General features: G+C 50.2%; 1 protein-coding gene and 1 long non-coding RNA gene across 2 annotated transcripts in view; both read left to right on the plus strand.

Annotated features, from left to right (window-relative positions):
• LOC143283447 (potassium voltage-gated channel subfamily KQT member 1-like) overlaps positions 1-20,716 on the plus strand; it is a 272,354-nt gene that overhangs the window by 144,378 nt on the left and 107,260 nt on the right. The window lies entirely within an intron of this gene.
• Positions 1-20,716, plus strand: part of LOC143283446 (uncharacterized) — a 191,378-nt gene that overhangs the window by 141,220 nt on the left and 29,442 nt on the right. The gene's annotated exons all lie outside the window — the stretch shown is intronic.

Consider the following 20,716-nt stretch of genomic DNA (forward strand, 5'->3'; position numbering starts at 1 on the left):
TTCCTTCCTCCCTTCCTTCCTTCTTTCTTTCCTTCCTTCCTTCTTTCCCTCCTTCCTTCCTTCTTTCTTTCCTTCCTTCCTTCTTTCCCTCCTTCCTTCCTTCTTTCCCTCCTTCCTTCCTTCTTTCTTTCTTCCTTCCTTCCTTCTTTCCCTCCTTCCTTCCCTCCTTCCTTCCCTCCTTCTTTCCGTCCTTCCTTCCTTCCCTCCTTCTTTCCTTCCCTCCTTCTTTCCTTCCTTCCTTCTTTCCCTCCTTCCTTCCCTCCTTCTTTCCCTCCTTCTTTCCTTCCCTCCTTCTTTCCCTCCTTCCTTCTTTCCTTCCTTCCCTCCTTCTTTCCTTCCTTCCTTCTTTCCCTCCTTCTTTCCCTCCTTCCTTCTTTCCCTCCTTCCTTCCCTCCTTCTTTCCCTCCTTCCTTCCTTCCCTCCTTCTTTCCCTCCTTCCTTCTTTCCTTCCTTCCCTCCTTCTTTCCTTCCTTCCTTCTTTCCCTCCTTCTTTCCCTCCTTCCTTCCTTCCCTCCTTCCTTCTTTCCTTCCTTCCCTCCTTCTTTCCTTCCTTCCTTCTTTCCCTCCTTCCTTCCCTCCTTCTTTCCCTCCTTCCCTCCTTCCTTCTTTCCCTCCTCTTTCCTTCCTCCTCCTTCTTTCCCTCCTTCCTTCTTTCCTTCCTTCCCTCCTTCTTTCCTTCCTTCCTTCTTTCCCTCCTTCCTTCCTTCCCTCCTTCTTTCCTTCCTTCCTTCTTTCCCTCCTTCCTTCCTTCCCTCCTTCCTTCTGTCCCTCCTTCCTTCTTTCCCTCCTTCTTTCCTTCCTTCCTTCTTTCCCTCCTTCCTTCTTTCCTTCCTTCTTCCTTCCTTCCTTCTGTCTCCTTGTCGATCCCCGAAAGGTGACCCGGGCCACTTGAGATGTCACGAACAGATCTGTACCACCACCACTGCCCGTAAGCCTGACGGTTAAGGTGACGAAGACATTAATATTTTAAAAGGTGCGTTTCAGAGTGTTTCGGTGTGCACAGTCTCGTGTGTCCGCGTTGATTCACGTGTTCGCTAGGATATGTTTGTGCTCGAGCGTGTTCACACACACACACACACACACACACACACACACACACACACACACGCAGTGACATGATTGATAGACTGAATGATTGATTGATTGATTGACAGATTGACCAGATGAAATATTGATTGACTGGTTAACTGGTGGTTGACTGACAGATTGGTTGAGTAAATAAAATGATGGATTGACTGGTTCGTTGGTGGTGGTTGATTGATTGATTGAATAGATAGGTGACGTCATGCAGAATGCACGTATTTGGCGCAGGCCCACAAAACACGCAAAACACACACACACACACACACACACACACACACACACACACACACACACAAGTAAATAAAAAAGGGAGGGAAAAAAACCAACAAGATAAATACGGCGTGGCGCACAAAAAGGGCATTACTCCTACAGACAGCATCGCAATCCCTTGGAAGAAGAACCAAATATAGATGCCGTCCACCTTTTCTATTTCGAGCACACACACACACACACACACACACACACACACACACACACACACACACACACACACACACACGACACACACACACACGATAGTTATATTATGCTCTATTGACGACCCGGCCATGCCAATCTTATTTCCTCCTCCTCCTCCTCCTCCCCCTTCCAGAAACCAGAATACGTTTTTCCTTGATTGTATGACCTTTCCTTTGTCATCGGGTGAGAGTATATTGGGCCGCAACCGCTTTATGCGGAAACGAAACGAAGAACTAGAGGATTTTCCCCCCCCCCCCTTTTTTTTTTTTTTTTTTTTCTTTTTCTTTTTTTCTTTTTATTTTACAGATAAGCCCCAAGCTGTCGCCTAGGTTGGAAGTGGGTGGTGGGCGGAGTAGGGGGGTGGGGGTAGAAGGGGAGAGGAGGGTGGGGTTGAGAGACAAGATCTTGATGCGACAGCTATAAGCCGACAGAACCTTGTGGGTGCCGCACTTGGTGCAGAGAAGGCAGCTCCCTGGAGATAGTGGAAGCAAAGAAGGATCAGGGGGTGGGGGGGTGGGCAGGGGGGGGGGCTGGGTATGTGTGTTGGGGGTTTTGGGAGGCGCGGGGGGTTGGGGAGGGTTGTCATCTCATCAGACACTCATTGAAGCTCTTGGAGTGGTTGGAGCTATCTAGATGGGGGTCTTTGGGGAGGCGGGGGGGGGGGGGGGGGGGGGGGGGGGGTATTGTCGTCTCATCAGACACTCATTGAAGCTATTGAAGCTCCTTGAGATTGTTGGGAACTATCTAGATGGGTGATGGGGGGGGGGTCTTTCGGGTTTGGAGGGGGTGGGGTGTTGTCGGTCTCATCAAAAACATAAAAACTCATTGAAGCTCTTGGAGTGGTTGGAGCTATCTAGATGGGGGTCTTTTGGGAGGGGGGTAGGGGGTGCTGTCGTCTCATCAGACACTCATTGAACCTCTTGGAGTGGTTGGAGCTATCCAGATGGGGGTCTTCTTTTCCACTTTTTTCTTACAGATCCATAGCTTTTCTTAGATCACTGGTGTTGCCGAGCTTCGTCCCCCGTCCTCCCACGGGTGCCCCACCATACCCACGAACCACAACAACCAACCCCCCACCCACCCACCCCCCCACCACCCACCACCCCCACCACACACCACCAACCACACCCCCACCACCCACACCCCCACCACCAACCACACCACCACCACCACCCACAGCCCCACCACTTACACCCCCACCGACCCCCCACCGACAACCCCCCCCATCCCCAACAAACCCCCCCACCACAAAACACCACCACCCCCCCCACCCCCCACCACACAATACCACCAACCACCACAAAACCACCCCACAACACTACCCTCACCACCCCCACCACCCACAACCACCCCCACACAACCACCACCCACCCCCACCACCCCACCACCACCCACAACCCACACCAACACAACATAACACCACCCCCACCACCACCCACCCCCCCACACGCCCCCCACCAACACCCACACACCCAACCACACCCACCACCACCCCACCCCACACCCACACCCACCAACACCCACACCCACCCCCAACACCACACCACCACCTACAACTAAAACACACCCCCCCACCAACCCCCACCACCTCCCCAAACCACCCCACCACCACCCACCCACATGCCCAGTCCCCCGCCCTCCCTTCTTGAAGCTTTGAGCGAAGTCGCCAACAGTCATTTTGAGGAATGTCTGGAATATTATTTGCATGTGGCTGGGTAACAAATACTGCTATTTTTCTTCCCCCTTTTTCCTCCCCCGCTTCCCCCCCGCCCCAGCTCCCCCCCCTTCCCCCGCCCCTCCCCCCCCCCCGCCCCTCCCTCCCTTTTTCCCTCCCTCCCCTCCCCCCCCCCCCCCCTCTCTCTCTGTCTCTCTGTCTCTCTGTTCTCTCTCTCTCTCTTTTTCTATATGTCACTCTTTCTTTTCTCCTCCCCGCCCCTCTTCTCCTTTCTCTTCTTTCTTCTTCTGCTCTTTTTCTATCTTTCTCTTCTCCCCCTTCCCTCTCTTTCTCCCCCACTCTTTCCTCCCTTTCTCCTCTTCCTCTTCTCCTCAGGTCACTCTTTCTTCCTCCCCCTCCCCCCCCCTCCCTCTCTTTATTCTCTTCTCGCTATTCTCCCCCCCCCCCCCCTACCACTTTACTCCTTTCTTTCCTTCTCGTCTTTTTCGATATTCACTCTATCTCACCCCCTCCAATTCTCCCTATCCTATCTCCCCCCCCCCCCCGCCACCTCTCCCCCCATCTCATCCTTCTCCATCTCCCCTCCCCCTCATCATATCCCCCCCCCCCCTCCCCCACTTTCTCTTCTCTGTGCTTTTTCTATAATGTCACTCTTTTTTTCTTTCTCCCCCCCCCCTCTCTCCTTTCTTTCCTTTCTTCTCCCCCCCCCCCTTCTCCCCCCCCCCCCCTTCTCCCCCCCGCCCCCCCCCCTCTCCTCGTCTACCTTCTTTCTCCCCCCCCCTTCCTCTCCCCCGACCCCCCCCCCCCCCCTCTCTCCCCCCCCCCCCCCCCCCTACCACTTCACTTCTCTGTTCTCTGTCTTTTTTTTTTTTTTTTTTTTGTTTTTTTTTTTTTTTTCTTTCTCTGTCCCTTTTTTTTTTCGATATGTCACTACTACATCTACATTCTCTATCTGCCTCCCCCCTTCCTCCAAAATCTCCCCCCCCCTCCCCCCCCCCTCCCCACTTTCTTTCTCTTTCTCTGTCTTTTTCTATATGCACTCTTTCCTCCTTTCTCCCTCTTTCTCCCCTTCTCTTCTCCCTCCGCCCCCCCCCCCTCTCCCACTTTCTTTTCTTTTTCTCTCTTCTTTTTTTCTATATGTCACTCTTTTCTTCCCCCCCCCCTCTTCCCCCCCCCCCTCCCATCACTTTCTTTCTCTTTCTCCTCTGTCTTATTCTATATGTCACCCTTTCTATTTTCTTTCTTCTCCCCCATCCCCTCCCCCATTTCTCACTCTGTTTTCTCTGTCCTTTTTTCTATATGTCCACTCTTTCCTCCCCTTTCTTACTCTTTCTTTCACCCCTTTCTCTTCTCCCCTCTTCTTTCTCATTCTACTCCTTTTCTTTCTCCCCTTTTCTCGTGACTCTTTCTCTTTCTCCTGCTTTTCTCTCTCTTCCCTCCCCCCCCCCCATCCCCACTTTACGCTCTTTTCCTCTGTCTTTTTCTATATGTCACTCTTTCTTGGTTCTTTTCTTTCTTTTCTTCCCCCCATCCACCCAACTCATTTCCCCCCCCCCTACCCACTTTCTCTCTCTCTCATTTCTCTGTCCTTTTTGTTTTCGATATGTCACGCTTTCTCCCCCCCGCCCCTCTCCACTTTCCTCTCACTCTTTCTCTTCTTTTTCTATATGTCACTATGTCACACTTTCTTTTCCCCCCCCCCCTCCCACTTTTCCCGCTCTCTTTCTTTTCACTGTCTTTTTCTATATGTCACTCTTTCTTCCATTATTGTCTCCCCCCTCCTCCCCCCCCCCCAATCCCACTTTCACTCATTCAATTTCACTATCCGTTCTCTGTCTTTTTCTATCTGTTGTCACTCTTTTCCTTCCTTCTCCTTCTCCCTTTCTTTCCCCCCCCTCCCACTTTCACCTCTCTTTCTCTGTCTTTTCTATATGTCACTGTTTCATCCTTCTCTCCTCTTTCTTGCTTCTCCCCCCCCCTCGCCACTTTCTCTCTCTTTCTTTTTTCCTCTGTCTTTTTTTCTATATACCTCTTCTTCCCTTCCCCGTCTCTTTCCCTCTTCTCCTTTCTTCCTCCCCCCCCCTCCCCACTTTCCCTCTTTCCTTTTTCTCTGGGTCTTTTTTTCTCTATATGTCAACTTCTTTCTCTCCAACTCTTTCTCCTCCCCCCGCCCCCGCGCCCAACCTTCTCCCTCTGATCTTCTGTCTTTTTCTATAATGTCAATCTTTCTTCCTTCCTTTTCCTCTCTCCTCCCTCTCTTCTCCCCACCACCCCCCCATCTCCCTCCCCCCCTCCCACTTTCTCTCTCTTTCTCTGGTCTTTTTTCTACATATGTCACTCTTTCTTACCTCTTTTCTTCTTCACTTTTTTTCTTTCTCCTGACTCTTTCTTTCCCCCCCCCATCCCACTTGCTCTCTCTTTCTGGCTCTGTCTTTTTCTATATGTCACTTGTCTTTCTTTTCTTCCATCCCCCCCCCTCTCTCCCATTTCTCTTTCTCGGGGACGTTTTCTTATGTCAACTCTTTCTAAATGTCACACTCTTTCTCTTCTTTCTCCTCCTCTCTTTCTTCTTCTCTTCTCCCTTTCATTCTCTTCCATCTCTCCCCTCCCTCCTTTCTTTCTCTTTCTCCCCCCCCCCCCCACCTCTCCCCCCCCCCCTCCCACTTTCTCTTTCTCCGTCTTTTTCTATATGGCCACTCTTTCTCTTTCTCTCCACCCCCCCCCACTTTTTCTTTCCTCTCCCCCACCCCTCTCGCTCCACTCCCCTCCCACTTCTCTATCTTTCTCTGTCTTTTTTCTATATCTCACTCGTTCTTATCTCACTCTTTCCTTTCTTTCTTTCTTCCCCCCCCCTCCCACTTTCCTCTTTCTCTGTTCTTTTTTCTATTATGTCCACTCCATTCTCTTCTCCCACCCCCACCCCCCCCTCCCCACTTTCCTCTCTTTTCCTTCTCTGTCTTTTTCTATAGGTCACTCTTTTCCCCCCCCCCTCCCTACCACTTCTCTCTCTTTTTCGTCTTTTTTTCCTATAAATAATGGTCCCTCTTTTCTTTCCCCCCCCCTTCGCCCCTCCCACTTTCTCCTTCTCTCTCTTTTCTCATTCTTTTCTATATGTCACGTCGTTCTTTTTCTTTTTCTTTTTCGTTTTTTCTACTCTTTCATTTTTCTTTCCCCCCCCCCCCTCCACTTTCTCTTCTCTGTCTTTTCTATCTTATATGTTCACTCTTTCTTTTCTTTTCTTCTCCTTTCTCCTTTCTTCTCCCCCCCCCCCCCCTTCCTTGCTTTTCCTCCCTTTCCTTTCTACTCTTTCTCTCTTCCCTCGTTTCCTTCCCTGTCTCCCCCCCCCCCCCCTCCCACTTTCTCTCTCTTCTCTCTTCTCTGCTTTCACTATAATTCCACTCTTTATTACACCTTCCACCCCCCCCCCCCCCTCCCACTTTCTCTCTCTTTCTCTGTCTTTTTCTATATGGTCACTCTTTCTTTTCTTCCACCACCCTTTCATCCACCCCCCCCCCCCCTCACCCCCCCTCCCCTTCTCTCTCCTCCTCTCTTTCTCTGTCTTTTTTTCTATAGTCACTCTTTCTCTTTTCTCTCTCTTCTCTCATTCTTTTTTCTTTCTCCTTTTTCTCCCTCCACCCCCCCACCCACCCCCCCCCCCTCCAACAACTCCCACTTTCTCTCTCTCTCTTTTTTCACTCTCTTTCCTCTGTCTTTTTCTATTATGTCACTCTTTCACTCCTCCCTTCTCTTCTCTCCCCCCCCACCACCACAACCCTCCCACTTTTCCTCTCTTCTTTCTACTGTCTTTTTTCTATTAGGTCGCCTTTCTTCCCCCCCCCCTCCCACCTTTCTCTCCTCTTTTTCTCTTCTTTTTTTCTATAAGTCACTCTTTCTTCTCCCCCCCCACCCGCCTCCACTTTCCTTTCACTCGCTTCTGTCTTTTTTTATATGTCACATCTTTTTCCCTTTCTTTCTTCCCTCCCCCCCTCCCACTTTCTTTCCTCTTCTCCTCTCTTTCTCTGTTTTTGTCTATATGTCACCTCTTTCCCTTTCCTCTCGTTCTCCCCCTTTCTTTCTTCTCTCCTCCCGCCCCCCTCCCACTTTCTTTCTCTCTCTCTTTCTCTGTCTTTTTCTGTATGTCTCCTCTTCTTCTTCTTTCGCCGCCCCCCTCCTCTGTCCACCTTTCTTTCCTCTTTCTCCTGTCCTTTTTTTCTGTATGTCACCTTCTTTCCTCTTTCCTCTCCTTTCCACTTTTCTCTTCTTTCTTCTCTTTCTCACCGCTTCTTTCTCTTTCTTCTTTCTCACTCTTTTCTTTCCTCTCTCTTTCTTCTTCTTTCTCTCCTCTTTCTCTTTCTTGTCTTTCTCATCTCTTCTCCTTTCTTCCCTTTTCATCCTCGCTCTTCTCCCTTCCCGTCTTCTTTCTTCCTCCGCTCTTCTCCCCTGTCCTCCCCCATTCTCTCCCTCTCTCTTCTTCTCCCCTCCCCCTTCTTTCCTCTTTCCTCTTCTTTCTTCCTTCTCTTCTCCCCTTCTCCCTCCCATCCCTCCCTCACCTCTCTCTCCTCTTCTCCCTCCTTTTCTCCCCCCTTCCTCTCTTCTTCTTTTCCTCTTTCCGCTTTCTCTTCCTCTCTTTCTCCACCCCCCCCCACCCCCCCCCCACTTTCTCTCTCTTTCCTCATGTCTTTTTTCTTATATGTCACTGTTTCTTCTCTCTCCCCCCCCCCCCCCTCCCCTTTCTCTCCTCTTTCTCTGTCTTTTTTTTCCTATAAGTCACTCTTCTTCCCCCCCCCCCCTCCTCCCTCCTCCACCCTCACCACTTTCTCTTTCTCTGTCTTTTTCGATATGGTCACTCGTTCTTTTCTCTCCCCCCCCCCTCCCCACTTTCTCTCTCTTTCGCTGTCTTTTTCTATATGTCACTCTTTCTCTTCTCCCACCCCCCCCCCTTCCCACTTTCTCACTCTTTCCTATGTCCTTTTTCCTATATGTCACTATTTTCTCTTCTCTTATCTCTTCTACCCTTTTCTTTTTTCTTCCCCGCCCCCTCCCCACTTTCTCTCCTCTTTCATCTTTTCTTTACTATCTGTCTTTTTTCTATATGTCACTCTTTTCTTTTCTTTTCGTCCCTCCTCCCTTCTTTTTTTCTTCCTTCCCCATCCCCCTCCTCCCACTTGTCTCTTTCTCGGCGGAACTTTTTCTATATGTCACCTTTTTCTCCTTTCCTTTTCGCTTTCTCCCTTCTCTCTTTTTCTCGTTCTCCCCCCCCCTCCCACCTTTCCCTCTTTTCCTCCTGTCCTTTTTCATATGTCCACTCTTTCTTTCTTTCTTTCTTCCTTCTCTTTCTACCCCACCCCCCTCCCACTTTCTCTTCTCTTTCTTCCTCTGTCTGTTCCTATATGTCACTCTCCCGGTTCACACCCCCCCCCCCCCCGCCCCTCCTCAATGTCGACTCTCCCCCCCCCTCCCCCTCTCCCCCTCCCCCCGTCATCACCTCCTTCCCTCTCAACGTCATCCCCACCTCCCCCCCCTCCCCCCTCCCCTACGCACTTTCTCCTCTCTTTCTCTGTCTTGTTCTAGATGTCACACTTTATTTCCCCCCCCCACGCTCCACTTTCTCTTTTCTCTGTCTTTATCTCTATGTCAGCTCTTTCTCTCCTCCCCCCCCCCCCAACTTTCACTTTTTTCTCTCGTCTTTGCTCCTGTCGTTCCCTATATTCCACGTCCACTCTTTTCTTTCGCCCCCCCCTCGAATGGTAAGCCACTTTTCTCTCAACTTTTCCTCTGTCCTTTTTCAATATGTCACCTCTTATTAATTCCACCCCCCTCACCCCACTCCCCCCCTCCCCTTTCGCTCTCTTTCTCTGTCGTTTTCTATATGTCACTCTTTCTCCTCTTCGTCTTACTTCTTTCTCACTCTTTCCTCTTTCTTCTCTTTTCTCTCTCTTCTCCCCCCACGCCCTCTCCCATTTCTCTCCTCTCTTTCTCTTCTTTTCTATATTGTCACTTTTATCAACTCTTTTCTCCCCCCCACCTCTCCTCACTCTTTCCCGCTTTTTCTCTTCTTTCTTCTCTTTCTCCCCCCCCCCCACACCCTCCCACTTTTCTCTTCTCTCTCTTTTTCTCTGTCCTTTTTTTTTCCCTTAAGTCACTCTTTCCTTTCCTTCTTCCTTCCCCCCCTCCCTCTTCCCCCTATTTTCCCCCCTGTCTCCTTTCCCCCCTCCCCTTTATCCTCTCTTTCCTTTCCCCCTCCCTCCCTATTCATCCTCCCCTCTTCTCCTTCCCCCCCTCCCTGCTCCTCCTAGTCTTCTCTTCTCCTCTTCCTCTTCTCCACCCCTTACTTCCTTCCCCCCCGCCCACCTCCCTCTTCCTTCCCTCACTCCCCTCCCCCCTTTCTCTTCCCCCCCCCCCCCTTTTCTGCCTATCCCTTTCCCCCCTCCTCTCCCCGTTCATCCCCCTCCTACGACTATTCCCCTTTCAACTCTCTCATCCCCCTCTTTCCCATCCTCCCGTCCTATTCTTTCTCTTTTACTCCCCTTTCTCTCCTCCACTACTCTCTCTTTCCTCCCCCCTCCACACACTTCTAGTCCCTGCTTCCCCCTCCCCCTCCCCCCCCTGCTCTCTTCTCCCCTTTCCTCTGCTTTCCACTCCCCTCTGTCTTCCTCTTCTATCGCCCCTTAGCTTTTTCCCGCTGCCCTCGTCCCCCCCCTCCCTTAACGTCCTACCTACTTCTCTCCCCCCTACCTCTTCCCCTCTCTCTCACTATCCTTCTTTCGTACCCCTTTCCTCCCCTATCGACCCTTTCTCATCCCCCCTCTATTTCGCCCCACCCCCTCTACCCCATCTTCCTAACCCGCTTTCTATTCTTCTCCCCCCCCCCTTAACTTCCCCCCCCTCTTTCCTACTCCGTCCCTCTCTACTACTCACTTTCATCTTCTTTCCTCCCTGTCCCACTCCTCTCTCCCCCCTCCTATCCCGTTCCACTTCCTTCCTTCTTTTCCTTCCTTACTCTATCTTTTTTTTTTCTTCTTCTCCCACTCCACCCTCACATCTTTCTTCTTCCCCCCCTTTCTCCCACTCTTTCTCAACTTCCTTTCCCCTACTCCCCCCTCTCTTCTCCTTACCCCTTCTACCCTCCTCCTATCCCTCCTTCCCGGCTTCTCTTCCCCCTCCACTATTCGCCCTTCCTCTTTCCCTCCCCTCGCGCCTTCCCTTGTAATCCTCCTGCTCCCTCTTTCAGGAACCGCCCATCACCTACTTCCCCTCCTTTCCTCTCCTCCTTCCTTCTCTTCTTCCTCTTTCTTTCCTCTCCTTCCTCTTCCTCCCTCCTCCCTCCTCTCCCCTCCCTCCTCCCTCGCTCCCCCTCCCTATCCCCATACCTCTCTTTCCCCTTTTCTTCTCCCTCGTCCCCCCCTTGTTCTCCTCCTTTCCTTTCTCATCCTCTCCCTACCCCTCCACTCTTCCCACTACCCCCCCTTTCTCCTTCCTCTTTCCTCCCTTTCTTTCTCCCCTCCTCTCCCTCCTCCTCCTCGCCGCCCCTGCCTCCCCCCCTAAACTCCCCCCTTCCTCCTTACCTCCTCCTCTCGTCTCCCCGGCCTCTTCTCCTCCCCTCCACACTCTCCCCTCCCTCCACTACTTTCTCTCTCCATGGCAGCTTCCCCCTCCCTACCTTCTCCTCCTCTCTCTCCTCCCCCCTCTTTCCTACCGTTTTGACCCCTTTTTCCCGCCACCTTTGTATGCATTCCTCCTACAACTCTACCCCATCCCCCCCCCCCTCCTCTCTCCTTGCCTCTCTCTTTCCCCGCTCCCCCCCTTCCTCTTTCTTCCTCTCTCTTCCTCTCCCTACTCTCGCTGCTCTTCTCCTCTTTCCTCCCCCCTCTTTCTTCCTTTCTACCTAAACTACCCTCACCTCTCGTTCCGCCCCCCTATCCCCCCCTCCCCCATACTTTCCTCCTACCCTCTCCCCTATCTCCCCCTCTCTTCTCACCCTTTCCGATTCTTCCATCCCCTCCCTTTCTTCTCCTCCCCCTCCCCCCATCACTTTCCCACCCTCCCCCCCCTCCTCTTCCCTAATATTCCTCCCCCGTCTCCTCCCTCCCCTTTTCTCCCCTCCTCTCCCCCCCTGCTCCTCCCCCTCCCTCCCCCCTCTTTTTCTTTCTTCGTATCTTCCCCCCCCCCTTCCCTCCCCTCCTTCCTCCCTCTCTTCCTACCTGCCCTAACTCTGCAGCCCCTCCCCCCCTACTCTCCTGTCTCCCTCCCTCGTCCACTCCCCCCTCTCCCTTACCCCTGCTAATTCCCCTCTCTTCCTGCACTCTTTCTCCTTCCCTTTCCCTTCTTTCCCCCCTCTACCTAACCCTACCCCACCCCCCACCCCCCGCTCTCCTTCTCCCCCCCCCCTGTCTTCTCTTCCCATATCACTCCTCCCTCTCATCTCTTTCTAACCACCCCTACTATCCTGTACCTCTTTCCCTCCTATTCTATTCTACGCCTCTCTCCTGCTCTCCGACCCTACTCTCTACTTCCTACCCTTATCTTCTCTCCTTTCTTCCTCACCCCCCCCCCCCCCACTTTCTCATCTCGTTCTTTCTCTGTCTTTTTTTCTATATATCACTCTTTCTTCATCAATCAACCCCCCCACCTCCCACTTTCTCTCTCTTTCTCTTCTTTTTCCTATAGTCACTCTTTCTTTCCCTCCCCCCTCCCACTTTCTTTCTCTTGCTCTGTCTTTTTTCCTATATGTCAATCCTTTCTTTTCTTCCTCCTCTTCCCCCACCCTCCCCACCTTTCCTCTCTCTTTCTCCTGCCTTTTTTCTATAGGGTCAATCTTTTCTTACCCCCCCCCCCTCCCACTTTCAGCTTCTCTTCTTTCTCTGGTCTTTTTGCTATATGTCACTCTTTACTCCCCCCCCCTCATCCCTACTTTCCTCTCCTCATTCCTCTGCCTTTTTCTATATGTCACTCTTTCTTATTTCTTCCTTTCCCCCCCTTCTTTCCCCTTCCCTTCACCCCCCCCCCCCTCCCCCCCCCCCTCCCACTTTCTTTCTCTGTTCTTCCTCTGTCTTTTTCTATATTCACTCTTTTCTCCCGTCCTCCTCTCTCTCCCCCCACCCCACCCCAACCCCTCCCCACTTTCTTTCTCTTTTCCTCTGTCTTTTTTTTTTCTATATGTCACTCTTCTTCCCCCCCCACGTTCCCCAATTTCCTCTCTCTTTTCCTTTCCTCTGTCTTTTTCCTATATGTCACTACTTCTGTTCTTTCTTTTACACTTCTTCCTTCTTCCTCACACTTTATCTTCCCCCCACCCCCTCCCACTTTCTTTCCTCTTTCCCTTTCTTCTGTCTTTTTTTCTATATGTCACTCTTCTTTCTTTTTTCTCTCTTTATTCTTCCAGCCTTTTTTTCTTTCTCTTTTCCCCCTTCTTTCATCGCATCTTTTCCCCCCCTCTATTTCCCCTTCTCCTCTTCTTTTTTTTCCTTCCCCCCCCCCTCCTGTCCACCACTTCTCTCTCTTTCTCTTCCTTTTTCTATATGTCAATACTTCTTTCTGCCTTCTCCCACCCAACCCCCACCCCCTCGCCACTTTCTTTCTCTTTTCTGTTTTTTCTATATGTCACCTTTCTCACTCTTTCGTTTATTCCCACCCCTCCCCACTTTCTCTCTCCTTCTTTCTCTCCTGTCCTTTTGTCTATATGTCGCTCTTTCTCTTTCTTCTTCTCCCCCCCCCCACTATTCATTCTTTCCTTTCTCCTGTCTTTTTCTATATGTCAAAACTCTTCTTTCCCTTCTCTCCCCCCCCCCGCCCCCCCCCCCGCCCCACTTTCTTTCCTCTTTCCTCTGTCTTTTTTTTTTCGTTCCAATGTTGTCACTCATTCTTCCCTCTCTTGTTTCTTCCCCCCCCCCTCGCCACTTTCCTTTCCTCTGTAATTTTTCTATATGTACTCCTTTCATGCCTCTTTCTTCCTCCCCCCCCTCCCATTCTACACTTCTCTCTCTCATCTTTTCCTCTTCTTTTTCTATATGTCACTCTTTCTTCTCCCAGCCCACTCCTCTCCACTATCTCCCTCATCTCTCTCTGTCTTTTTCTACATGTCTCTGCTTCTTTCCACCCCCCCCCCCCCCACTTTCTCTCTCTTTTTCTCTGTCTTTGTCTATGGATGTCACCTTTCTTTCTTTTCCCCCCCCCCCGCACCCTGTGTTTCTTTTCTTTATCCCCTCCCCCCCCCCCCCCACTTTTCTTTCTCTTTCTCTGTCTTTTTTCTAATTATGTCACTGTTTCTTCTTCTTCTTTCTCCTCTCCTCTTTTTTTCCTTCTCCTTCCTCCCCTCCTTCTTCTCTTTCTTTTCTGTTCTCTTCTTCTTTCTCTTTTTTCTCCTCTCTTCTTCTTTGTCTTTCTTTCTTCGGTCTCTTTCCTCTTCTCCGCTTCTCTTTCCTCTCTTTCTTTCTTCTCTTCCTCTGCTTCTTCTCTCTGTCACTGTTTCTCTCTCCCCCCACCCCCTCCCCACTTTTCACTCCCTCTTTTTCTCTGTTCTTCTCTTCTCATGTCTTTTTTTCTATAGTCCACTCTCTTTTCTTTCTTTTTCTTTCTTTTCTTTCCCCCCACCCCTTCTCTTTCTCCCCCCCCCCCCCACCTCTTACTTCCTGTTTTTTCTCTTTCTTTCCCCACCTCTTCTTTCTTTTCTTCCCCCCCCCCCTCCCACTTTCTCTTTCTCTGGTCTTTTTTCTATATTCACTCTTTCTTCTCCTCTCCCCCCTCTCTTCCTTTCTCTTCGCTCCCGCCCCCCCCTGTTCTTTCCTCCCCCCGCCTCCCACTTTCTCTCTCTTTTCTCGGCCTTTTCTATATGTTCCACTCTCTCTCTCCCCCACCCACCCCCGTCCCCCACTTTCTCTCTCTTTCTCTGTCTTTTTCTATATGTCACTCATTCTTTTTCCCCCCCTCCCCCCCCTCTCCACGTTCTCTCTCTTTCTTCTCCTGTCTTTTTCCTATATGTCCCACTCTTTCCTTCCCCCCCTACTCGACTCTTTCCTTATTCCCCTCCCCCTCCCACTTTCCCTCCTTTCTCGGACTTTTTTTCCTATATGTCCCTCTTTTCCCCTTTTCTCCTCTTTTTCTCTCCGCCTCTTCTCTCTTTTTTCTCTCTCCTCTTTCCTCCCCCCCCTTCACCCTTTTCTCTTTCTCTGTCTTTTTTCTATATGTCACTCTTCTTCTTTTCTTGCTATTCTTATCTTTCTTTCTTTTCTTCTTTTCTTTTCTTTTTCTTCCTCTACTTTCTCCCCCCCCGCTCCCCCTTCTCCCCCACTTTCCCCTCTCTTTCTTTCTTCTGTCTTTTTCTATATCTCACACTCTTTCTTTGCCCCCCCTCCCCCACTTTCTCTTTCTTTTCTCTGTCATTTTTTCTATAATGTCACTCTTTCTTTTCTTCTCCTTCTTTCTCCTCTTCTCTCTCTCTCGTTACTCTTTCTCTTCTCAACCCCACCCCCCCACCCCCCTGTTCTCCTCCCCAAACCCCCCCTCCCGACTTTCTCGTCTCTCTTTCTCTGTCATTTTTTCGATAATGTCAACTCTCCCCCCGCCACATCCACTCTCCCTCTCCACCCCCTCTCCCCCCCCCCCCCCCTCCCACTCCTCCCTCTCCCCCCCCCCTCCCCCCCGCCCTCCCTACCACTTTCTCTTTCTCTACTCTTTTCTTCTGTCTTTTTTCTAATGACACTCTTTCTCTTTTTCTTCCCTTTTTCTTTCTTTTCTTTCTTCCCCCCCCCCCCCCCACCTGCCCACTTTTGCTCTTTCTTTCTCTGTCTTTATCTCTAATGTGTCTCTCTTTCTCCCCCCCCCGTTATCTTCTCCGTCTTCTTTCTCTCTTTTCTTTCTTCTCCCCCCCCCTCTACTCCCACTTTCTTCCTCTCTCTCATTTCTCTGTCTTTCTCTATATGTCACTCTTTCTTTTCTTTTCCACTTTCCACCCCCCCACCCACTTTCTCTCACGTCTTCTTTCTCTGTCTTTTCTCTATATGTCACTTCTTTATTCACCCCCCCCTCCCCTTTCTCCTCTCGTTGCCTCCTGTCTTTTTTTTCTATATGTCTCGCTTTTTCTCTCCTCCCTTCCTTTCTTTCTCCTTTCTCCCTCCCTCATTACTCTTCTCTCCCCTCTCTCTCACTTTCTCTCCTTTCTCGCTTCTTTCCTTTCTTTTCATGCTCCTCCTCTTCTTCTCTCTCCGTTCTCTTCTCTCTTCTCCCTCTCTTGCACTCTCTCCTTCCCCCTCTTCACTCTTTCCCCCCCTCTCTATCTCCCCCCCACTCCCCCCCTCGCCACTTCTCTCTCTTGCTTCACTGTCTTTTTCTATATGTCACTACTCTTTCTCCCTTCTCCCCCCCACCCCCCCACCCCCAACCCATCTCCCACTTGGTTCCTCACTCTATTCCTCTGTCTTTTCCCCTATAGTCACTCTTTCTCCACCTTCTCCCCTCTCGCCACTCTTTTCTCTTCACTCTCTCCTTTCTTCTCTCCCCCCCCTCTCTCTCCCTTTCTCCCCACTCTTTCTTCTCCCTCCTACTCTTCTTTCTTTCCTCCCCCCCCGCCACTTTCTCTCTCTTTCCTCTGTCTTTTTTGCTATATATCACTCTTTCTTTCCCCCCCCACCTCCCACTTTCTCTTTCTCTCTCTTTTCTCTGTCTTTTTTTTCTTATAGCACTCTTTCTTTCTTTTTCTTTTTTTTCCCCTCCCCCCTCCCACTTTCTTTTCTCTTTTCTCTCTGTCTTTTTTCTAATGTCACTCTTTCGTTTCTTTCCCCCCCCCCTCCCTCGTCACTTTCTCTCTCTCTCTTTCTCTTCTTTCCTCACTCTTACTCTGCCTTTTTTCTAATATACAATCTTTCTTCCCCGTCCCTCCCCCCGCGCCCCTCGGGTCTCCACTGTCTCTCCTCTTTTCCTCTTCCTCTCGTGTCTTTTTGTATATGTCACTCTTTCTTCCTTCTCACTCTTTCTTCTGACTCCCTCTTTCTCCTTTCCTCTCTTTCTTCTTTCTCCTTTCTCCTCATCATCTCTTCTCCTCCCTCCCCCCGCCCCCTCCCACTTTCTCTCTCTTGTCTCTGTCTTTTCTATATGTTCACTCTTTCTTTTTCTTTCTTTCTATTTTCTTTCTTTTCTTCTTTGTTTTTCTTTCTTTACCCCCCCCCCCTCCACTTTCTTTCTCTTTCTCTGTCTTTTATCTATATGTCACTCTTTCTTCTTCGCCTCACCCCCCATCCCCTCCCCGTCCCACTTTCGTTTCCCTCTTTCTTTTCTCTGTCTTTTTCTATATGTTCTCTCTTTCTTTCTTGCATCCCCCCCCACTCCCACTTTCTCTCTCTTCTCTGTCCTTTATCTATATGTCCAGCTGGTCTTCTCTTGGTCTTCCCGCCCACCGGACCTGGGCCCCTCCCACTTGCTTTCTCTTTCTCTGTCTATTTTTTCTATATGTCACTCTTTCTTTTTCTTTCTTAACTCTTTCTTTTTCTTGTTTTCTTACCCTTTCTTCCTTCCTTCTTTTTTTCTTCCCACTTCTTCTCCTTCCCCCCCCCCCCCCGCCCCTCTTCTTTCTTTCCTTCCTTTTTCTTCCTCCCCCGCCCCCCCCCCCCCCCCCTCCACTTTATCTCTCTCTTTCCTCTGTCTTTTTCTATATGTCACTCTTCTTTCTCCACCCACCCCCCACCCCCTTCCCCCGTGCCCCCTTTCTATCTCTTTCTCCTGTCTTTTTTCTATATGTCACTCTTTCTTCCCACCTCTTTCTTCCCACATACCCCTGGCACACAACCCGCCGTTGGACCCCTCCACTTTCTCTCCTCTTATTCGTCAGTCTTTTGTCTATATATGTCATCATTCCCCCCCCCCCCCCCCCGCCCCCCGTCCTCTTCTCCACCCCCCCAGTTTCTCTTCTTTCTGTTCTCTTCTTTTCACTTTCTCCTTCTTTCTCTCTCTTTTCTCCCCCCCCTCTTTCTCTCCTCCCCCCCCCTCTCCCCCCCCCCCCCACTTTCTTTCTCTTTCACTCTCTTTTTTTCTCTGTCTTTTTCTATATGTCACCTTTCCTTCTCTTCTCCCTCTTTCTTTCCTTTTCTCTCCTCCTACTCTTTCCTCCTGTCTCCGCCGGGCCCACCCCCCCCGACCTTTTCTTTCTCTTTCTCTGTCTTTTTTTCTCATATGTCACTCTTTTTCTTTCTTTACTTTCGTCTTCCCCCTTTCTTCTTACACTCTTTCTTCCTTTACACACCCCCCTCCCCCCCCCTCGCCACTTTCTCTTCTCTGTATTTTCTATATGTCACGCTCTTTCTTCTCTCTCCACGCCCCTCTCCTGCCGCACCTCCCCATTTTCTCTCTCTTTCTCTCGTCTTATTTTTCTATATGTTCAACTCTTCCCTTCTCCCACCCACCCTCCCACTTTCTCTCTCGTTTCTCCTCTGTCTTTTTCTACATGTCACTCTTTCTTTCTTTCTTTCCACCCCCCCCCCCCCCTTGCTTTCTTCCCAGCCCCTCCTTTTCCACTTTCTTTCCACCCCCGCCCCCCCGCTCCCCCCCCCCCCCCCCCCCCCCCCCCACTTTCCTCTCTTTCTCTGGTCTTTTGTCTATATGTCACTCTGTTTCTTTTTCTTCCCCCTTCTTCCCCCCCCTTCTTCCCCCCCCACCCCCACTTTCTTTCTCCTTCTCTGTCTTTTTTCTTTCCTATATTCACTCGTTCTTCTCTTCTTTCCTCCCCTGACTCTTTCTCCCCTGCTTTCTCACCCCCCCTCCCCCCCCCCCCCTCTTTCTCCCCCCCTCTTTCTTCACTTTCTCTTTCTTCCTTCTCCTCGCTTCTCTCTCTCTTTTCCTCACCTCTCGCTCTCTCCCCCTCTCCCCTCTCCTTTCCTTTCTCCCCTTCTTTCTCGTCTCTTTCCTCCACTATCGCCTCGTTCTTTCTCATCTTTCCTCTACTCTTTCTCCCCCCCCCCCCCCCTTTTCCTTTCTCTTTCTCAATTTCTTCTTTCTCTTTCTTTTTTTCTTTCTTTTCCATTTGTCACGACCTTTCTTTTCTTTTTCTGTGCCCCCTTCCCCTTCTGTCCCATTTCTTCTCGTTCTTTCCCCCCCGTTCTTTTTTCTTTCTTTCCCCCCCCCCTCCCACTTTCTCTTTCGCGTGCTGTCTTTTTCTATAGTCACATCTTTCTTCGTCGCCCCCCCAGCCCTCCCACTTTCCTCTCTCTTTCTCTCTCTTTCTCTGACTTTTTTTTGCTATAGGGTCACTCTTTCCTCCCCCCCTCCCTCCGACTTTCTCTCTCTTTCCTCTTCTCTCACTTTTCTATATTTCACTCCCCTTGTTCTGCCCCCCCACGCCTCCCACTGGTTCTCGCTCTTCTTTCTCTGTCCTTTTCTATATGTCACATTTCTTTCTTCTTCTTTTTAATTTCTTCCCCCCCCCCCCCTTCCACTTTCTCTCTCTTTCTCTGATCTTTTTCTTATATGTCCAACTCTTTCTTTCTTTTCTTTTTTTCCCCCCCCCACCGCCCCCCTCCCACTTTCCTTTCCTCTTTCTTTCTCTGTCTTTTCTATATGTCACTCGTTCTTCCCCCACCCCGCTACGAACCACTTGTTTCTCCTCTCTTTCTCTGTCTTTTTCTAATATGTCACTCTTCTCTCTTTTCTTCCTCCTTCTTCCTTCCCACCCAACCCACCACCCCACGCGCCGCCCTCCCAACTGTTCACTTTCTTTCTTTTCGTTCTCTATCCTGTCTTATTGTCTATAGGTCCACGTCTTGCTTTCTTCCACCCCAGTCTTCCCCCACCCCTCCCACTTTCTCTCCCTCGTTCTCCTCTTTCCTCCTTCTCTGTCTTTGGGTCTATATGTACACTCTTTCTCTCATTTCTCATCTCTTTCTTTCTTTTCTTCTTTCTCCCCCCCCCCCCCCCCCACTTTCCGCTTTCCCTTCTCTGTCTTTTTCTAGAGGTCACTCTTTCTCCCCCCCGCCCACCCCCCCGCCCCCGACTTTCATTTGCTTTCTCGTGTCTTTTCCCATAGTCACTCTTTCGTGGCTTCCCCCCCCCCTCCCACTTTTTCCTCTTTCTCTGTATTTTTCTAAAATGTCACTTCCCCTTTCTACCCCCCCCCCCTCCGCCTTTCTCCCCGCCCCCCTCCCACTTTCTCTCTCTTTCTCTCTCTTTTCTCTATATTCACTCTTTTCTTCCCTCCTCCCACCCACCCTGCCCACTTCTCTCACCTTCCTTCTCTGTTCTTTTTTTTTTTTTCTACATGTCACTCTTTCTTTCCACCCCCCCCCTGCCACCCCCCCCACTTTCTCTCGTCTTTCTTTCCCCTTTCACTGTCTTGTGTCTATAGGTCACTCTTTCTACCCCCTCCCTCCCCGCCAACTTTCTTTCTCTTTTTCCTCCTGGTCTTTTTTTCTAGAGTCACTGTTTCATCCCCCCCCCTTCTGTCTCTCTTCTGTCTCTTTCTTCTTTCCTCTTTCTTCTTGTCCCTCTTTTCTTCATCTTCTTCCTTCTTTCAGTCCTCCTTTCTTCTTCTTTCATCTGCTTTCTCTCTTCTCTTTCTTCTCTTTCTCCCTCTTCTCTTCTTTCTTTCTCGCCCGCCCCCCCTCCACTTTCTCCTCCTCTTTCCTCTGTCTTTTTCTATATGTCACTCTTTCTTTTCCCTTTTCTTCTTGTTCTTCCTTCCCCCCCCCCCCCACCCCCCCTCCCACTTCTCTTTCTCTCTGGTCTTTTTTCTATATGTCCACTCTTTCCTTCGTTTCTTTTCTCCCCCCCCCTCCTTTCCTTTCCTCCCCCCCCCTCCTTCCCACGTTCTCTCGCTCGTATCTCTGGTCTTTTGCCTATATGTCACCTTTCTATTCTTCCCCTCGTTCTCTTTCTCCCACCCCCCCTCCCAATTTCTCTCTCTTTCTCTGTCTTTTTCTATATGTCGACTCTTTCTTTTTTTTCTCTTGTTTTTCTTTTTCCTTTCGTTTCCTTTTCTTCTCTTCTTTTCCCACCTTCTTTCTTTCCTTTTTTCTTCTTTTTCTTTCCTTTTTCTTTCCCCTTTCTTTCTTTTCCGTTTTCCCCCCTCCGCCCCCCCCCCCTCCCACTTTCTCTCTCTCTTTCTCTGTCTTTTTCTATAGCCCTCTTTCTTCCCCCCCCCTCCCACATTCTTTCTCTCTTTCGCGGATTTTTCTCCTAATATGTCATCTCTTTCTCCTCTTCCTCCCCCAACCCTCCCACTTTTCTCTTTCTTGTCTTTTTTTCTAGAGTCACTCGTCTTTCTTTTCTTTTTTCTTCCTTCCTGCACCTTTCTTTTTCTTCTTTTTCTTTCTTTCCTCTTCTTTCCCCCCCCCTTCTTTCTTCTCCCCCCCCCCCCCATTTCCTCCTCTCTCTTCTCTTTCTCTGTTTTTTCTATACATCACTCTTTCTTGTTCTTTCCCCCCCTCCCTCGTTCACCTCTTTCTCTGTCTTTTTCTATATGTCAGCTCTTTCTCCTCTTGACTCTTTCCTCCCCATCCCCCCCCCCCTCCCACTTTCCTC

Source organism: Babylonia areolata, chromosome 6, assembly GCF_041734735.1.
Source record: "Babylonia areolata isolate BAREFJ2019XMU chromosome 6, ASM4173473v1, whole genome shotgun sequence".
Taxonomy (NCBI): domain Eukaryota; kingdom Metazoa; phylum Mollusca; class Gastropoda; order Neogastropoda; family Buccinidae; genus Babylonia; species Babylonia areolata.